Consider the following 16,725-nt stretch of genomic DNA (forward strand, 5'->3'; position numbering starts at 1 on the left):
GGTACACCTGCTTCGTGGGGCTTCAAACGTCACCACGTACGTCATCAACACACGCGTTGACACGCCGTTCATGAACCACTCATCTGCATTACTCGGCACACGCTTCAGGGATTCGACCCGAGAAGCACATCACTAAAAACAACTATTGCATTGTACACTAAACTGAAGTTTGTGTCTAATCTAGGTTTATTACCAAACAGAAATATATTCACAGGGTGCATTATTGTGTTATGTTTGTGTATTATGTCTCTTCAAAAAGAATTAATCAGCTTCCAGTTTGTACCATATATGTCACGTTTGGGGGGTGTCGGAGGCAGGACCCAAATACAGGGGGCAACAAAAACAGGGCAAGGCAGGGATGCAAGTAAAAAAAGTGATTTAATTAACAAAAAAGGTAAACGAGGTACTATGGGAAAATACAAATTAACAAGGTCAAAAACAAACTTTAGTGACAAAACCACAAGGGGAACAAGGCATGGGAAGGGCAACATGGGATGACAGCAACAGCAACAATGATTCAACAAGAAGTGAAAGAAAGCAGGGTAACTAAAAACACATGGTAACGAGATAACAACAGACACCTGGGCAAGATAAAAGAGGCTTGGGGAGCTGATTTGTCAACACGCTGGGAAGGGAAGACACACTCAGGTGGACATGGTTAGACATAACGGGAAAAGGCAAGAGACAAGGAATACATGACAACCAAAAACACCAAAAGAAAACAAAATCCCACCCCCACAGAACCAAAACATGACAACATAAACCCATGTAGGTGACGTTTTCTGATAAATTTGCAAACTCTGCTCAAATGATCATTATGTCGTACAAAAAAAAAAAAAAGTGAAACAAAGAAAAGAAAATATTGCGTCTTCCTAATACATCTGCTCTCTGACGTCACTTTCACGTAATCTCGCAAGTTTTTATTTATTATTATTATTATTATTATTATTATTATTATTATTATTATTATTAGTAGTAGTAGTAGTAGTAGTAGTAGTAGTAGTAGTAGTAGTTCAATCTCTGGTGTAATAACCTTATTGATTGAATTTTTATTTTTTTTGGACTCCACCAAGGTTGCCCTTTGTCACCGATTCTGTTCATAACTTTTATGGACAAAATTTCTAGGCACAGGCGAGGCATTGAGGGGGTCCAGTTTGGTGGCCTCAGCATTGCATCTCTGCTCTTTACAGATGATGTGGTACTGTTTACTTCATCAAGCCGTGATCTCCAACTCCCACTGGAGCGGTTCGCAGCCGAGTGTGAAGCTGTTGGGATGAAGATCAGCACCTGCAAATCCGAGACCATGGTCCTCAGTCCAAAAAGGGTGGCGTGCCCTCTTCGGGTCGGGGACGAGATCCTGCTCCAGGGGGAGGAGTTTAAGTATCTTGGGGTCTTGTTCACGAGTGAGGGTAGGACAACAGGCGGATCAGTGCAGCGTCTGCAGTGATGCGGACTCTGTATCGGTCTGTCGTAGTGAAGAAAGAGCTGAGCCAAAAGGCAAAGCTCTCGATTTACCGATCAATCTCCATTCCAACCCTCACCTATGATCACGAGCTGTGGTTCGGGACCGAAAGAACGAGATCCCGGATACAAGCGGCCGAAATGAGTTTCCTCCGCAGGTGTCCGGGCTCTCCCTTAGAGATAAGTTAGAAGCTCGGTCATCCGGGAGGGGCTCAGATTCGAGCCGCTGCTCCTCCGCGTTGAGAGGAGCCAGCTGAGGTGGCTCGGGCATCTGGTTCGGACGCCTCCCTGGAGAGGTGTTCCGGGCATGTCTCACCGGCGGGAGGCCCCGGGGACGACCCAGGACACATTGGAGAGACTATGTCTCTCGGCTGGCCTGGGAAAGCCTTGGGATGCCGCCGGAGGAGCTGGTTGAAGTGGCTGGGGAGAGGGAGGTCTGGGTTTCCCTCCTAAAGCTGCCGCCCCTGCGACCCGACCTCGGATAAGCGCAAGAAGAGGGATGGATAGATGTATGGGAAACATTTAGATGCTTTAAAAATGAAGGAGGATTTCTCAACTGACAATGCAAACCTCCCAAATATCACGTCTTCTGTGATGCATTCACAATACAAGACATGAAATCTTACAAAAAAAAAAAACCTGTGGGTGGGTGAAAGATTTCATCATCTCTCATCAAAGATTGAATTCTTAACAGATGGATCAAGTACAAAACAATGAAATGTGTAGTTTCTTGTTATAATTAACTTTAACAAAATGGTCAGAACACACGTTTGTATATTTTACCAGTTTGAAATCTTTTTTTTTTTTTTTTATGTATCCTTGAAATCCATGCGTTTCTTCTGTGCTCACTCACTTCCTTTGTTCGTTCACATCTGTCGTCTGAAGAAGTTTCTTCTCACAACGTTCGTTGTTCGCCTGATTGAATGCCAGTGCATGATGTTTAGACTGGTTCAACTTTCAAGAAACTAATTGGCATGTAAACCTGCAGCTGCTGTGCTGTCAATCGCAGTTAATGATGCTTCTTTTGCTTGTTTGTTGACAAAGTAACAACCCAACATATCCTGTGTGATGACCAGTGCAAAGCAAGTAATGCTTGTGTGCTCAACAGACTCCAAACATCCTCATTTGTTGGAGTTTAAGTGGAACTCAAGTGGAAATGAGCAGCCAGGACCAAATATTAGAATAAATCTCAGGGGTGAATTTGATGATCGAATTTATCGTTGTGACGTGAGCAACCCTCTGACCAAGGAATCGGCCACATGCTTCCGGGGTAATCATATTTAAAAGTAATCATGCAAATGGAAGATTCAAATGATCTTTGAACGTTATTTAAATGTAATTTTGACATGTACAGCGGGCAGTCTGGAGCTCAGCCTTGTATGGTAAAGCAATGGCAACGTTTGTGGAGGGGAGCAACGCTTCTTTGATGTATGTAGCACAACCAATCAACAGATGGAGTCATGGTTGCCAATGCCATGTGAACACAGCGTTCAGAATTGGTCATACGTTTTCCAAAATCTCAAACAAGATGGACATTTCCAAAGGAGTGACTTGGACGAAAAGCTCATGCAATTCTGCGTTCTCAAAGTCAAACTCAAGGTAAATGGCAAATAAACATATCATTCAAATATGTACAGTTTATGTTATAGACGATAGTTTAAAATTACCAGACTTACCAACTTTACACGTGTTAAAACATGAACAGCAAACTGTACATATAATAATGCTAATACTTAATAAACTATCATACTAGGGTTGGGCATTGATAAACGTATATCGAGTGGAACCGGGACAAACATTCCGATACTCCTGGATTCGCTCAGATTTGTAAATGTCCGCGCTAAATTGATGAGCAGTCCTCTGCTCAGTGTAAAAATTGTGCAAAGGAGGTAACACCTCAAATATAATAAAAACACCTGCGGATTCCTTCCTGCCTACCTTGGGCTGGACTCCTCAGCTTCAAACCACATGAGTCATAATTGGGGAGGTAAAATAAAATACCGCCACTGAAGTTAGAAGTTAAGTTGGAACTGTGCGGATCAGTACAAATGCAAATGGACAGCTCATATTTAGCTCAGCATACACAGCATAAATATTAGGGATGCACGATATTTATCGGACCGATACAATATCGGCCGATATGCGAAAATATGACGTCATTTTTGATCGGCCCGATATGTATATTTTAGCCAATACAAAGGTCCGATATATCTATTAAAGTCTGTACACTGTTTGCAACGTGAGCACCAAGTTGCGCTGCTTACGTCTTGTATAGATTACATCATCTATCCCGCCTCTCGCTCTTGTAGACCGGCATCTCAAAAAAATAAAAACGGCTTAACCGAAGCTTGGTCCGCCCCACACTACTGTCTAGACTAGCACGTAGCACAATCAACATGTCCTTCTCACCAGTGTGGTGGTTTCTCTCCATGGCAGAAGAACAAAACATTTCCAGCAAGGATTTGAAGAGGGGGAAAGAAGGCTTGTGCTCACCTGAAAATCCATCATCATGGCAGATCTCTTTTGAACGAAACGAACTTGTCCGTGTGACATACTTTCAAAAGTCATTCCGGTTGTTTGTTACTGCTATAAATGTTAACTGCAAAATATCAATTAAAAAAAGAAGTCATTATTCCGGTTTATATCAAAATAAATGTACTAAAAATCACATTTAAAATCATACCCAAGGACTCATGCAATAAATTAATTACCAAATACATTTTTGCTATAATTATAGTTAATTTTAGTTAGTTTTGTAAACATAAAATGTAGTTTCAGTTAGTTTTCATTTTTTAAAAAGCATTTTCGTTTTTATTTTTATTTCGGTAACAATATTGTTTTGTTTTTTTTATTTTAGTTTAAGTTTTGTCATTAGTTTTAGTTAACTAAAATAACCACACAAGAGTACCTGGCTGCAGACCTCCACTGGGAGGTTGCTTGAATTTATCCAGAAGTCCGTTTAAGCTCAAGAAATTGCTGAGTTGATTAAAAACCACTTTTTCAACTGTTTTAGTTACGAAGGGAAGGTTTGCGATTGGTCTATAATTTGCTAGCAGGGAGACATCCAGTGTTCTCTTTTTTTAGAATGGGCTTAACGGCGGCTACTTTCAGAGATTTAGGAAGCTCACCTGATTGAAGTGAGCAATTAATTATTTGTTGTAAATCGATCTGAACAGATTTCACAATGGTTTTGAGAAAGCCAGATGGTATTGAGTCAAGACAGCTCGTGGAAGGTTTCAATTGCTGAACCAAGTCGACTACAGTATTTTGATCCACTGAGTCAAATTCTGTCATGTGTCATCTGTCAAATTATTCCTAGGTGATTTTAAGTGCTGCATCATTTTGTTATTTTGCTGGTTTGTAACAATGTTTGACAGGGTCTTTAAAGAGGAAGTCAACCCAAAAATATTCTTTAAAATAACATATTGCATGTGGCGTGGCCACATTAGTCTTAACACGGAATTCTGATGACTAATGCGTTTGTGGAATACGAATTTAGCAGGAAAATCCACGTGGGTTTCAGTCTCAAGGGGGCGGCCATTTTGACACTTGCCATGGCTCTGGGGTCCGCCCATTTTGGGCCCTCAGGGTCCCTAATTTCACAATGGTGCAACTGAAAAAAAAACCCAGTGCAACCAAAGCTGAACTAGGATAAAAACAAAAAAAAAAACCTCCTCAACACTGTAGTGAAAGCCGAATTTGGTTTGGCAACGGACATACGTATCATGGCCTCAACCAATCAGAGTGAAGGGGGAGAGCCACCTCTGATTGGCCGTGGTCCAGATATTCCTGTATGTTTTTTTTTTTTTTTTTTTTACTTTAATTTAATGAACGCTGTCAAAAAAATCTCTGTAAGCACGCGTGTTTTTGTGTTAATTTGAAAATGCGTGTTGCACAGTCACCGCTTTAATTAAAAAAGTGTGCTTTAAGTTTAAATGTGTTTAAAGCATGTGGGAGTGTTAAAATTACAAAAAGACATTTTTATGTATCAGTATGATCTCTCTATGTCACAGATTTTTCACCAATCGTGAATCGGTCTAAACATAGTGTTTTCTGTGACAAATTGGGATTCATTGAATAAAAATAATAATAATAATAATAATAATAAATTGTTTCCCTTTAGCAGGAGCTGATACTTTGTGATTCTCTGCACAGGCTTAATCAAGAAGGAGCCGATTGAGGAGGGCAGTTGGTGCCTCTTCTGAATGTTCTATTAACACATCAGAGAGAGAAAAGAATGTAAGACAATGAAATATGTCGTTTCATTGTGATTATCCTTGATAATTAACTTACACTGAAATAGTTTGCAGCACGCTGCTCCAGAATGAGCTGAGAGGAGTCCGGTTGGTTCTTGCAATAATCCACATACATCTGGAACTTTTCAGCCTACAAAAAAAAAAAAAAAATGGATCGAGGTTCCTTCTGAGTCATTTATGACTATTGAGTCAGTGATAAATACCCATGTGACAAAGCAATGGCAAACGTCTTCAGTCAATTCAGATTTCTCCAGCGCTGTGAGAAAGATGCTGAAGGAAGAGAGAAAGTTGATCCATTTCAAAATGTGAGTGCACAGTTGCAGTCAAATTGACAATTTGTGCTCAATTAAAGACACCGATTTGACCAATTTTCTTATGAGAGGATTTGGTTACGGCTATATGAATCCCTTCGTTTTGGTAAATACATCTAATTATTTTGTCCATCCTGACTTTGAACTTCTTTTTGTGCGTCATCGTGACTCTGCATTCCCATTTTGACACCGTCCCTTTCCATGAACTTCAAGAAGATATCTGATTCTTCTGGCTATACTGCACGCCTCAATGACAAAAATGACAAACTCTTAAGTTAAGAGGTATAACAATGCAAAACTATGTTTGTATCTTCCAGGTGTCATTTGAACCTTGAGGAAGACTTCCTTCTGCTCCAAGTGTTTCCTGATCCTGAGGGTCAAATCCGCCTCACATTTGGGGTGGAGATTGTCCGCTCCTCCGCACCAGTCCTCCTCTCGCTGATAGTCCTGCTCCAGGCAGTCCAACACACGGCACACCTGCAAGGGAGAAATGAAGTCAGTCAATTAAGTCTCTGTCCAGGTCCATGTCCTGGGTTCTGGATTTTCGAAAGCAGAACATCCTATTTGTGTGCACTGCTCAACTTTCAAAGCACTCTGGTGGGACTTCTGTAGGCAAGAGGTGGAGAACAGCCAGAAGATTGTTTCCACAAAGAAAGCACGATTTCATGGCAGCATTATTCTGATTATATTGCCCAACTTACACAACAAAAACAGCTGTAATAAAACACTGTACATAAATTGCACATGAAACATAATACAGTTAAAAAAATAAATAAAGCAGTTGTTTTTACAGCAGGAAACCAGCAGCTGCGGTTACCAGGGAAATTCTGTAATAAATGCAGTGGGGAAATGCAAACAACTTTACAGAACAGCTTGTTTATTTTACTGGTATTGAATGTACAATAAACAGACTCTGCATGTAAATTGAACAGAACAAAATAGTATAAAAGCAGCAAACAGGGCCGCTAGCCATTTTGGTGCCCTAAGCATAAATGTTTTGTGGTGCCCCCCACCCCACCCCCAACCATCCGTCCCCACACCCCATCACCCCTCCCCTGGTAGAAATGAACAATATCTGAGTATTTGTCAGTTTTGCTTTATTAAACAAAATAACTTGTAAGTAGGACTGGGTTTGAAATATCGATAAATCTCTTTCATATCGATACACCTTTTCATACCCCAATATCGATACATAAAACCATGTATCAATATATCGACCCCCCCATTTTTGTCAATTTATTTACACAGCCTGTGCTGTGGTTGTAATTTATTTAAATTATTTTTTATAAGGCCATGTTAAATGATTAATGTAACTGCAATGGATTCAATTCCTAATGTAAATATTCATATTCTTAATAATGCATTAAATTAGAGCAAGAAGTTTCTACTCTTTGCAGCATTGGTACTTTTGACTGTCTAAAATATGTGCTGCATGAATTCCTCAACTGAACCGAAAATCGTTGTGAATCATGAATTGAATCGGGCCCTTGTGAATCGAATTAAATCGATTCTGGAAATCTGAATCGATACCCAGCCCTACTTCTAAGTGTCAATATTGAAGTTTTAAAAATGTTCACAGAAATAAGTGATAAATAATAAGTCTTTATAAAACTAACAATGACACCAAATACTCAAATAAATAAAGCTAAATGAATTAAAATAAACCTCAATGCCACTACTATTAACAAATAAACATCTGGAAATAAACAAAGTGCAAGCAAGTTAGTAGAGGCCCTACAGAGGCACATGTCTACATTTCTGGGCTGCAAAATCGGCTATCAGGTCATCATATGACAGCTTTTGTGCAATTTCCGCATTTATGTTAGGGTATGAAATGCTCCTTGAACATATTGAAGCATTGATCCTGTATTCAGAAATACAAGACAATATTCAGGGATTCTACAATGAAATATGGTTTTGAACCAACCATGGTACAAACATTTTCTAAATTGATTAGGATTATGGTATTGTGCAGGCCTATATTTAAAACACAGGTACATGAAAATTTTAATAATCTACCTTTTTAGAGAAGGACTGATAGGGCACTATGTAAAAATTCTGGACATAATGTTAAAACTATGAATATGAAATAAGGAAATCTTCTTAGCCTTAAGATGATGATTATTATTATTTTCAAATTACACTTTCATGCCGCTCTTGGCCGTTCCATATGAAACAATATTGTCTCGTCACATTCCATTTAACATACCGTATAATGAACCTGCTGGTCACAACCATTCCACTGCGGCGGTTTGGAGTGTTTTTGTTTTTGCTAACTGTGGTCATGTAAACGTAGCTGCTACAAAATAAACAAATTGTCATTGTCATACCTGCAAGTGATGCGCGAGCATCATCTCATTGTTTTTTCTTTTCCGCCCCCAATTCTTGATGCCTTTTTGATGACATGTCCAGATATCCAAGAATAAACTTCTGCCAAATTTTCGATTGAAGCATAAAGTATACCACACCCCCCTCCCCCTTTCCCTAGTAGTTTGTTTCGTTGGAGCAAAAGTGCACCCCGCAGCTCTCCCCCTTTCCCTAATAGGAACAAACTACTAGGGGAGGGGGGGCACCAACGTAGACCAGCGATACCGCTCGTCGAGTAAATAATGCTACGTTATTTTTTGTATTTATTAACATGCTTTACAAGCTTTTATTTTAAATATTAGACACTGATATTATAATTACTAATATGATTATTTTTACGGGCTTGATTTGTTTTTTGGTGCCCCCTGAGGCAGTTGGTGCCCTACGCGCAGTGCGTGATAAGCGTATGCGGAGCGCCGTGTCTGGCAGCAAATGAAGATGAAGTACCATTTCCAGGAACATGTTGCTGTTATACTATTTTGTTATGTAATGTTATGTATCAGATTCTGTTTATTGTACATTCAATAACAGTAAAATAAAGTTAAGTAAAGTAGTTTACATTTCATCGACACTTTTTTTTTATTTTTATTTACATTATTTGCCTGGAAACCACAGCTGCCGGGTTTTCCCCGGAAAGACTCCGGAATTTTTTTCCCCCCTTTCTCCAGTGTTATAACTCCCTCGGTAATGGCGGTTTATGGAGTTAAATATGGTGCAAAAGTAACTCGTAAAAAAAATGTGTACCTGTAGAAATTTTCTATTTGTAAAAGGCGTGATTTGTACCTGTAAAAAAAAAATGCATGCCCGTAAAATAGAAAAGGTGTACTTGAAAAAAAATGGACGTTAAAAAAAAATTGGTACGTCTAAAAAAAAAAAATTTACCTGTAGAAAGTATTTTGTATCTGTAAAAATCACGATTTGTACAATATCTCCCCGCGACCCTTGTGAGGAAAAAGCGGTCAAGAAAATGGATGGATGGATGGATGTTCAATATCTCAATAAACATAAGAACAATTTCCAAAATATTGACAAAATGTTTTCTGTAGAATACGCACTTGACTCACAACATGAAAGTAAGGTTGTAATAGGATGCATAGTTACAAAATCTTCAATTTAATCAAATTAACTAATGCAAAAAAAAAAAAAAAAAGAAACCCACAACAAAAACGACTACATCTAGTATTTTCTATGAGCTCCATGACTGTTATGGGGAGCAACATGTCTGCTAGGCCTGGAATTAACAAGCCTTTTTCTCGGGGTCTACTTATTTGTGCAATATGTACTCTCATAAAAAAAAAAAAAAACTCTTAGCAGAGATGCAGTCATTTCTTACCTGGCCAAAATCCAATATGTCAAGCATGGAACTTTTAGTTTTTCTCGAGGAGAAAAAACTTCGAGAAATCTATCCCAACATGTGGGTAGCACTCAGAGTGGCCGCTACCATACTGTAGCATCAGCTGAGAGATGCTTTTCCAAGCTTAAACTAATAAAAAACTATTTAAGGTCTACCATGTCACAAGAACGGCTAACTAGACTGGCACTTATCAGCATCAATCAAGAAGTATCCAGGCAGCTATCCTTTGACGCACCAATTGAGGGTTGAATATGAGGATTTTACTGATATTGTTAAAAAAAAACGGAAAGAACTTATACCAGAAATGAAAGCAGCATGGGAAAGAGGAGAGATTGCCTACCTAAAATACGACAAGCTTATAATTCATCCCCGTACAAGCACACCCAGACACTTGCACCAACACAACTCATCAATAAAATGAAGGAAGACACAGTACACTTGATGACGAAAAGTTAACAAATACTAGAATGGGAAATCTATACCCAAATACAAAAAAATTACAAATATTTGATTATACGGAACATAAGACATCTGATCCAGAAAATGGCATTGACCCAGATAATTTTTTATGTAGTAACAACTATGACCTTGTCTGCGAGTACCACACTGATGAGCAATTCAATGTAAATGTAAGTAAGGATTTTCGTGCATTCTCAATCATACATTTTAATAGCAGAAGTCTATATAAAAACTTTACAGAAATTAAAAAATGCTTGAGTAAAATAAATAAATTCCAAATTATAGCCATATCAGAGACATGGCTTGATAATGAGAAAATAAGCGATATAGAAATGGAAGGATATGAATTGTTTACAATGAATAGGGAAAACAGAAGGGGAGGAGGAGTTGCAATATATGTTGATAAAGTTTTCAAATGTAGTCAAATTGAACATCTAACTACTACTGTGGATAATGTAATGGAATGTGTAACTATTGAAGTTCACATAAAAAATTATATCAAAAGTAATTATAAGTTGTGTATATATAGGACACCAGGATCATGTCTTGATACATTTAACGATAAGTTAACAGATATCCTTAGTTATACAAATGATAAAAAATTGTGAATATTGTGTGGTGATTTTAACATTGATTTATTAAATCCTAATGGACATCAGAAAACAACTGATTTTATAAATATGATGTATAGTAATAGTTTATTTCCTGATATTATAAAACCTAGTAGAATAACAATCGATACAGCTACACTAATTGATAATATATTCACAAATAAAATTGACCTTAAAATAGAAAGTGGACTCCTTATTAATGATATAAGTGATCACCTCCCGATCTTTGCAATTTTTCATGATTATTTTGATAAAAAAATGAAGCCGACTACTTGCACATTTGAAACTAGAGTAAGAACAACACGCTCCATGGCTGCCTTTAAGTTGGATTTAGAGAAACACAACTGGTCTTTGGTTTATTCAAATAACGATCCTGATACTGCATATAGTGAATTTCAGTCAACTATTATTTCTTTATATAATAAACATTGTCCATTAATTAAAATTACAAGAAAGTATAAAGGTCCAAATAAGACATGGATGACGAAGGGGATACAGAATGCATGTAAAAAGAAAAATAATTTATATAAAAGATTTATTAAATTGAGAACTGTGGAAGCTGAAACAAAGTACAAGATCTATAAAAATAAATTAGCAAATATTATTCGAATAGGAAAGAAAGATTATTACCATGAATTATTAGAACAGAATAAAAGCAATACACAAGAAATATGGAAAACACTAAATCATGTAATTAAAAAAAGTTCTAAAAAAACAAATTATCCACAATATTTTATAAAAGATAACAATATGGTAATTGATGAAATTTCTGACATAGCTAATAATTTTAATGAATATTTAGTTAACGTGGGCAGCAACTTGGCAAACAAAATCCCAGAGCCAAGAAACAAACATGAAATAGATAAGAACATTGTAAATAATTCATCCACAATGTTTCTTAATGATGTTAATGATATAGAAGTATTAAATGTTGTGAAAACAATAAAAAATAAAATCTACTGACTGTCTTAACATTGATATGACATTAGTAAAAAGTATTATAGAATATATTGTACAACCTTTTACATATATTTGTAATTTATCATTTAAAACTGGTATATTTCCATCAAAAATGAAGATAGCCAAAGTCATTCCTGTTCATAAAAGTGGAGAAAGACACACGTTTAATAACTACAGACCAATCTCATTGTTGCCACAGTTCTCAAAAATTCTAGAAAAAATATTTTCATATAGATTGGATAATTTTATTGAGAAACATAAGCTCTTAAGTGAAACCCAATATGGGTTTAAACGGACCACCTCAATGGCAGTCATGGAGCTTGTAGAAGCAATATCTACCGAAATAGATAATAAAAAATTTACTGTTGGGATTTTTATGGATTTAAAAAAAGCTTTTGATACTATAGATCATTCTATATTAATGAATAAATTAAAGAAATATGGAATAAGAGGTTTAGCTTATAAGTGGATGAAAGGTTATTTGGAAAACAGATATCAGTATGTGCAGTTTAATAATGTACAATCAGAACACATGAAGATCACTCATGGAGTTCCCCAAGGGTCTGTGCTCGGCCCTAAATTATTTATACTGTATATAAATATTTGCTGTGCCTCAAAAATATTGAAAAGTGTCTTATTTGCTGATGATACAACTTTCTACAGTTCAGGAGAAAACCTGAAGCAGCTTCTGACTACTGTGGAGTATGAATTGAATATATTAAAAAACTGGTTTGATGTGAATAAATTATCATTGAATTTAAATAAAACCAAGTTCATAGTTTTTGGCACTAGACAAATCACTCATCAAGTCAAAATTATGGTGAATTCAATTGAAATAGAAAGGGTGAATGAAAATAAATTCCTTGGAGTTGTTATCGAAGATAAATTATGTTGGAAGCCACACACAGAAACTGTTCAAAGGAAAATGTCAAAAATCATAGGGATACTCTATAAAAGTAAGGATGTTTTAAACATGAAATCATTATATATTAGGGGTGTGAATTGCCTAGTACCTGACGATTCGATTCGTATCACGATTCACAGGTCACGATTCGATTCGATACCGATTAATCCCGATACGAATGGTCACGATTCGATACCGATTAATCCCGATACGAATTTATAAGTCGATTGTTGCGATTTTTTTCCATTCAAATTTAGAAAATACTAGCAGTAAATTTGTACATGTACACTGTAAGATTTGTATGAATATATTTATCTAAAACTTGAGGCTTATAACCGTGAGCCACTGTACACAAACAGTTTGCAATCTGTTTCACATTTGAACAGCATTAAAATAAAAATATTAAGGCTTAATGTGCCGTTCATATAACATTCTTCCATGCTCAAGGTGTGAATCCTAAAAAAAAAAAATAATAAAAAAATAAAAAAAAATAAAAAAAAATCGATTCTGCCGATTATTGAATCGATTCGAGAATCGCGCGATGTAGTATCGCGATATATCGCCGAATCGATTTTTTTTTAACACCCCTATTATATATATATATTATATAATTCACTATTATTACCATATTTGACCTATTATGGGGAATGGCATATAAAACAAATACTAACACCGTTTTCAAATTGCAAAAGAAAGCTATAAGAATTATTAATCGATCAAAATATACAGAACCAACACATCCACTATTTATTAAATTAAATGCAATGAAATTTTATGACTTGGTAAGATTTTAAAATAGCACAAATAATGTATAAAGTTTATAACAATTTACTCTGCCACAGTACTCAGAAGTTATTTGAAATTAGACACAGTCCTTATGATATAAGGGGTACAAGTGTGTACAAAAAACCCAAAACAAGAACAAATATTAAGCAAAGGTGTGTATCTGTAAAAGGTGTTGATCTGTGGAATCATTTGGGGATTGAGCTGAAAAATTGTGACTCAATGCTGGAGTTTAAAAAAATGTTTAAAAGTAAAGTTCAAAAAAATTATCTATGTCAGACCAGAATATGAAAATTGTACATGTGAGTATGTGCAAATGATCTAGATAGGTATTATGGTATATGTTTAGTAAATTTATGTATATATGTTTTAGGTAAATGTGAATATGTTTAAGTGCACTTGTGTATATATATATAACTTGGGTTATATATTTTATTTATTATTATTATTATTATTATTAATACTAGTAAATTAAAATTGTATTAATAATGAAATAAGTTTAAATATATTTAGTAAAAGGGGTAGGACTAGATAAGTTTCTAACTTCTTCCTACTCCCTTTTGAACATGTAAGTTATGATTGATTGAATGATTATTGTCACGCCGCCACGAGAGTGGCGGTTCATGCTTTTGTTTTCACAGTCAGGTTCCCGTTTTATTTTGAAAGTATTAACTCTCCTCTCACCCCAGGTCACTTACCCTTCCTGCAGCTCACTGATTACCGGTCCACGCCCATGATCACCACCACCTGCTTCCAATCAACCCGGACAATAAAAGCCACATTCATTCTCCAGTCAGTTGCCGAAGTGTCACATCTCAGTGCATGGAAGCGTCCTCACAGTCCTCGTTCCACAGTCCTTGTTTGATGTCTTGCCTTGCCTTGCCTTGCCTTGCCTTGCCTTGCCTTGCCTTGCCTTGCCTTGTCTTGCGCCCTTAGTTTGCCCCTTGTTTTCCTCCCTAGTGGAGCGCCTTTTGTTGTCCCTGTTTTTGAGTGCCCTTTTTGTATCTCCAGTTTGGAGCTCTTTTTGTTCAGCCTTTTTTCCCTCTTTGAGAGGTGTTTTTTGTTTCGAGCTATTAAAGCTGCAGCCTTGTTGGCTAACTGTCACTCTGCGTCTGAGTCCTACCTTCTCTCGTCGTGTCAGTACACTTCGGCCAGCATGGACCCAGCAGAGAAGTTGGAGGCTGCACTTCGGCGACAGGCCGCCCGCCTGTCGCACCAGGAGGAGGTCCAGCAGGCTATGGTCACTCGGATGGGAGAGCTCGCTGGACAGGTGCAGGAGCTGGTGAGCCACCTGCAACACTCCACGCCAACCGTCACGAAACCAGAAACCGCTGAACCACCGATCCCGACTCCAGCCTTGGCCGGGGCTGGATTGAGACTGGCTCCCCCGGAGCGATACTCGGGAGACCAAGGACATTGTCAGGCATTCCTGACCAAATGCAACATACACTTTGAACTCTCACCACAGGCTTTCCCCACCGACCGTTCCCGTGTGGCCTTCATGATTTCCCACCTGACGGGACGAGCCAGAGACTGGGCCACCGCGGAATGGGCACGACACTCCCCGACTTGCTCAACCGCAGCCGGGTTTAGCAGGGCACTTTGCCTCGTGTTTGATCCAACCAACATGGATCGGGAAAAGACTCGAGAGCTTAGCAACCTCAGACAAGGCAGAGAATCGGTGAATGACTACGCTATCCGATTCCAAACTCTAGCAGCCAAGAGTGGCTGGAACGACACAGCCCTCTTTGACCACTTTTTGAAGGGGCTCTCAACTGCTATGCAAGAACTCTTATTGCCCGTGGACTTACCTGGCGACTTGGACTCATTGATCTCGCTGGCCATCCGCACCGATCACCGAAGGCGAGATCTCATGCAGACCAGCGGACACCATCGGAGGCCCGGCTCTGGATTCTTCCGGCACCCAGCAGCAAGGGAGTCTCCACAAGCGGCACTTCCCCAGTCGTCCACCGCGGAGAGGTCCCGCGAGAGTGGCGAGGAGCCGATGCAGCTTGACTGCGCCCGACTGACTCACCATGAACGCCAGCGACGTCGTCAAGAGGGGCGGTGCTACTACTGTGGAGAACAAGGCCATTTGGTGGTAGCTTGTCCCACCAAGAGAGGCTCTCCGGTGGGTTCCGAGACTCACAAGCAAGTCACGAATCGAAAACTCACGCAAGTCAAGATTTCTTGCCATGCCATTTCCACAGACTTACTAGCTCTCATAGACTCCGGAGCGGACGAGAGCCTCATGGATTGGGGTCTGGTGGAAAAATTGCAGGCAGGCACGGAGCCACTTTCCACCCATATGAGGGCCAGGGCGCTCAATGGGAAAGACTTATTCCTCATCACGCATGTCACAGAGCCTCTCGAGATCCAAATTGGGCAGCACCGAGAACTCCTTCGCTTCCATGTCTTCCGTTCCCCATCACACACACTGGTCCTGGGACATCCTGGTTGCAGTTGCACAACCCCCGCATCGACTGGCGATCGGGGCAAGTCCTGGACTGGGGAAATGACTGTGAACACCATGGGTTGGAGCGGCCAGCGGCAAAGGCACCTCCCGCTGCCATCCGCCAGGTGACTCTTGTAACTGACCAGGACTACCCGGACCTGAACACCGTTCCCAATTGCCAGGGCCGGCCCAGGCTATAGGCCAGCTAGGCGGTCGCCTAGGGCGCCATCTTGTGGAGGGGGCGCCAAATTGCAGAAAGGAAAAAAAATAAAATTTAAAAAACACAAAAAGCCCTCCCCCCTCTCGTGTTTTATAGCATAAAATGTTATATAGCAAATATATTTTATTGAGTTCCTTTTTTTTTTTTTTTTTCTTATTACTTCTATTTCAAATAAATGTGAGTTCACGACCTGCTGTCCTGGCGCCCTGAACCTGACCCGCTGCTGCCGCTTACAATGAATGAAAGGTAGGGGGAGGGGTCGTATATCATCTCAGAATGTAGTGGCAGCACTTTAGAAAGATAGATAGATGGTTGGCACACTTGTGTTGTTTATACATTGACATCGACAACAATTAAAAGGTCCAAGCCTTCACGTGCTGCATTAAGAAAGCGGCGAAAGGAGGAGGAGGAAAAACGGGCCCAGGGTAGAGGTATGTATGTCAGTCAATCATCATTGTTTATAAAATAAACACGAAAATAGCGTTAGCTTCTTAGCTTGCTTGTAACTTGTTTACTGCACCATTACATCCATGCTAGTAGCTACTTTGCACACAAGAGTGGGGCAACGCTTGCTGAGTTTAAAC

The 16,725-nt window shown here is 38.8% G+C and overlaps 2 long non-coding RNA genes across 2 annotated transcripts in view; one reads left to right on the forward strand and one right to left on the reverse strand.

Annotated features, from left to right (window-relative positions):
- Positions 1–5,523: 5,523 nt before the first annotated feature.
- LOC144007211 (uncharacterized) lies at positions 5,524–5,984 on the reverse strand. The gene is made up of 3 exons (XR_013280116.1): positions 5,921–5,984; positions 5,755–5,847; positions 5,524–5,671 (listed from the first exon to the last, which is right to left on the reverse strand). It is a non-coding gene; the product is annotated as an uncharacterized LOC144007211 (long non-coding RNA).
- Positions 5,985–16,357: 10,373 nt separating this feature from the next.
- LOC144007448 (uncharacterized) overlaps positions 16,358–16,725 on the forward strand; it is a 224,785-nt gene continuing 224,417 nt past the window's right edge. Inside the window, exons 1-2 of the long non-coding RNA XR_013280175.1 lie at positions 16,358–16,387; positions 16,502–16,572. This is a non-coding gene — a long non-coding RNA (uncharacterized LOC144007448). The remainder of the gene's footprint in view (positions 16,388–16,501; positions 16,573–16,725) is intronic.

This window comes from Festucalex cinctus, chromosome 19, assembly GCF_051991245.1.
Source record: "Festucalex cinctus isolate MCC-2025b chromosome 19, RoL_Fcin_1.0, whole genome shotgun sequence".
NCBI classification, from domain to species: domain Eukaryota; kingdom Metazoa; phylum Chordata; class Actinopteri; order Syngnathiformes; family Syngnathidae; genus Festucalex; species Festucalex cinctus.